Here is a 4,443-nt window from a genome sequence, read left to right on the forward strand (position 1 = left end):
TCTGCCCGCCCCCAAACGAAGAGTCACCTTTCCTCTCCAAACCTCTCTGACTCTTTCACTTTCTGCCCCTACAGTTACCTTCCCTTCCTCCTTCCCCCTCTGTGGCTGTGATTTTGATCCTAGAGCAACCTCTTCCCTTCAATATAAGTTCTGCTCACTTATGGCTCCTTCTCCTTTGGATGGTTTAGGGCAGGAGTCCACCAACCAGACCTCGCTGTGGCCAAATGCATCCCATCACCTATTTCTGTATGGCTCATAACCTGAGAATTAAAATATATATCCATATATATATATATGTTTTTAAATGATTGAAAAGAACTTGTAGAAATTTTTTTCTCTTGTCATATGTTACATCTCATTGTATGTTTCCCTGTGTAATAGCCTTGAATTTGCCTTTTGGCCCGCAAAGCCTAGACTATTTTACCAATTGGCCCTTTTCAGAAAAAAATTTGCTGACCCCTGGTTTAGGAGAATTGGGATATGGGTACTTATGCAGTAGCATTTTGGGTGCCTGGCCCGGGGCTTCTGGGGTTTTCCAGGCCCTCTTAGGGGGAGGGTCTGAGAGAGGCTGGGGTGAGAGGGGTGAGGCTTCTGTGTGCCAGTCTGGGAGGGCAATTAAGGGGAAGGGGATGGAGGCTGCTTTCAAAAAAAAAAAAAAAAAAACCAAAGACACCATTGGTAGTTGTCACAGGGGCCAGCCAGGGTCATACTTGTTTTCCTAGGATGGGGAGTGACTTAGAACTACCTGATCATTCCTGAGATTAGCAATGGTGGAGTTCTGCTTCACGATCGTCTTTCCAAAAGCTGTGGCACTTTTGTAATCCTTTCTGGAGTCCTTCTCCCATCTTCTTTTCTGAACATTTTAAAAAGCTTGTCATACGAAGCATCTTCCCATAATCACCTGAGCTCCTGGGCGACAGTAGACGTGTCTTTTGGTCTGTCTGGCATCCTCCCGGGGAAACCATTCCTGTCCCACTCTACAATAATGGTGCTCTTTCCCTGACTGTCTGAAGGGCTGACACTACACTCTGGTCCCCCCACAGGGGTGGACCCATGGCAGTAAAGCAAATCACAATACAGTGAGGTATATCTGTACTAAGCATGCAGCCCCTGACACTTACTGAATTGTGAGAGGAGCCATCCAGGTAGGCACCGTGCCTGGCACTGTCCCTTGACAGCCATTCTGGGCAGTGTTCATTGCACTCATCACGGCCAGCACAGATCTGTCTTTAGGATGGAGTGGTCAGATACACATCTAACAATTTCGAATTTCTCTTAGTTATGTCCTAAAGCTGTGACAGTCAGAGTCAAAAGGTCGCAGTGCATTGAACACCTGCTGTATTCATAATGGCCCCAGCACATGTTCTTCTATAGGTCTGACAGTATGCTTTTACTTTTAGTATAAAAGTCTCTCTGACTTAGTTTTTATTCTTTTATTGGGAGTGGTCTGCTAGGTGTAATTTATAATTTTCTTCCTATATGAGATTGTTCATATCAACTATGAAAATACTACTACTAGTATTAGTGACAGCTCACACTTATTGAACACTTACCAACTGCCAGTCTCTGGACAAAGGGCTTTACTGGCCTGATCTCCTCTAATCCTTACTACAACTCAGGGATATGGGTGCCATCAGTCCCATTTTACAGATGACAAAACCAAGTCTCTTGCCCAAGCTCACAAAGATATTAAATATTGGCACTAGCAACTAAACTGGGTTTTATTTTAAAGGTAGACTAATAATATGGGCTAGAGAAATGGGGAGCTTTCATGAAGGACACCCATCACCTGCTTTGAAGACAGGTCAGGATTTACCGCCCATTAGCTCTATGACCTGGAGCGTCTTACCAAACTTCCTGGGGCCTCGATTTCTTCCTCTCTAGAGCAGGGGTGACAATTTCATCTTGAGGGAGAGAATCAAATGAGAAATATAAAGTTCCTGACACATCGTTAGGGCCACAGTTGGAGCTCAACCCCTTTTACTTTTTCGTCCACCAGAGAAGACTGGATCATACTGGTTTCCAGAGAGTCCGTGCAGTAGAGTTTAAGCTCCCTGAGAAGTTGGGTTTTGGTCATTTTGTTTATGCCACATCCCCTGCACCAGAACGGTGCCTGGCACGTCACAGGCACTCCATACGTGTTTGTTGAAGTGAGTTCTCTCTTTCTGTGAGACTGCAGTTCTGTCACATGTGACTAACAGTGGCTTCCCAAGGGCTGGTTGGGACCAGAGGGCGGAGGGGGGTCCAGGAGCAAAGCTTTGCATGGAGCAGGGGAAAGATCCACCCTCATCTCACTCAACAACCCTCCAGGAGCCAGATCTAGCGGCCTGCAGTGCTGTTAAGAACTCAGCCCTGGCCGCCCTGCCTGGGAGAGCAGCTCGGGAGTTAGTTGGCGGAGATGTCTGATGCGTGTCCTGAAGCAGTCAGTGGGTGCAGCTCCAGCCGTGCCTCTTTCTTCCTTCTCCCAGGCTTGTTCGGGCCTCTGCCTGCGAGTCCCCCCCCACCCTCCATCTGCACAGCGGCCCGGCTCAGAAAGAATCCTTCTTCACTGCCAAGTATCAGCAGGGCTCTCAGGGTGTGAATTATTCATTGACAAGCCCAGCACCCATCTGTCTCCAGTCAGCGCTGCTGGCACCTCTCCGCACCCAGAGCTGCCCAGGGCACCCCCGTGGTTTCCTCAGAGTGGAGACGAGCCCCTGAGCCTTTTGCCTTAATTGGAGAGATGATGAGGCGATCAAGAGGCTCTAAAGTGTGTATCTGAAATCAATTTGCTCCTTGACGCGGCATGAAAACAAAAGGCTGAGGGATACCCACTGTGAGGGGATCGCCCTGGTGCCACGTCAGCTCGGGCTCCGCTAATGACCTGTGGCTAACAGCCCCCTCACACCTTGGCTCTGAAGAGGTTGGCCGCAGCCGGGCAGGGGTCGGGGGCACGTGGCTTTCTAGTCTCAGAGGTTTCACAGGGCACGGCCTCTGAGAATCAGGGACAGAGGATGGGGGGGCCTGATCACGGGCACATTTGCGGTGGCCGCCCTGGGAGGCCTGGTGCACGCCGCTGGCTCCTGGGCTGGAGCAGGGGTGGGGGAAAGGCAGTAAGATTTCAGAGATTTCAAGAAGAGGTTCAGTTGCCTGTGAACGCAACCGGCTTCTAGAAATGTCTGGAGGTAATAGGTGTGGCAGCAAATCTGTAGGACAAGAGGCCGAGGAAGACATATATATGGGTTGCTGGTTAATTCTAAGGGGCAAAATGGCCATTTTCCTATGTTGAAATAATAAGGCAGGAATGATTCGTGTGCATCTTTCATGACCAGTGACTGAGGGTCTCCAGGGGAAAAAAATAGGGCCTTCCTCAGGAGGGAGGTATATTCTAGTAAAGAGTTCCCCAAGAATAAGTAACAATTGTGACTTTTGCCTCATAGCAGGCCATTTAAAGAGGTTTATTGGCTCTGGTTTCTCTTTTAGAGCCACACACCCTACATTATACGTTGTATCAAACATTACATCGCAACCACATCATAAGTGTATATATATATATATATATATATATATATATATATATATATATATATAATATATTCTATATATTATACATATATATAATACCTATGTTATATATAATATATAATATTATAATATATATTATATATAATACTTATACATAATATATATACAATATATATTATATATAATACCTATATTATATATACCACATATTATAATGTACTCCTATCATATGTATATATGTAGATATATTTATTTTTATATATTATCTATATTGTAAAGAAGTTTTAGAAGTTTGCTTTTGAACTTACTTGGCTATGAATAGTCACTCATTTAATTTGCTATTGGCTCTGCTTTCTAAGTAATCATCATGCATAATCAAGAGTTCTTGCAAAGCAAGGTAACCAGCTCACAGATTGTCTTCGTATGTAATACAATCTTTATGAAAACTAAACTTGACCGTGAACAAAGTGGACCTAATGTTTGTACACATTTATTCATTCTGATTTTGCATATTTTTCTTTAAATGTTTCAAGCCAATGCCTTTTATTTTTTCCTCTTCTCTGACTTGTTTGTGAGACCTGGAAGATGGCGTGTGCATGTGTGCCTCTGTGTCTGTGTGTGTGTGTGTGTGTGTGTGTCCACGTGCGTGTGTCTATGCATGTGTCCTAATGGATAAAACAGGCTTGCTTGGCTGGGGGTGGGTCGATGGGGAGCCTGGAGGAGGTGCTGTCAGGGTCTCCAGGCTTCCAGGATCTTATTTCTGCAGGTCCTCCTGGCTCTTTCCCTTGAGTGAAACAATAAGCTTGGCAAGGTTTGTGCTTAGGTAAGGAGGCCCAGGACTCATGGTCAGTCAGCACCTCCAGGTGAGGAAAACCTTAGACGGTGCCAAACCCAGGAGGACCTGCTAAGAAATCCAGTGACAGCCATGACCCTTACACT

The sequence above is a fragment of the Kogia breviceps genome, chromosome 10, assembly GCF_026419965.1.
Source record: "Kogia breviceps isolate mKogBre1 chromosome 10, mKogBre1 haplotype 1, whole genome shotgun sequence".
Taxonomy (NCBI): domain Eukaryota; kingdom Metazoa; phylum Chordata; class Mammalia; order Artiodactyla; family Physeteridae; genus Kogia; species Kogia breviceps.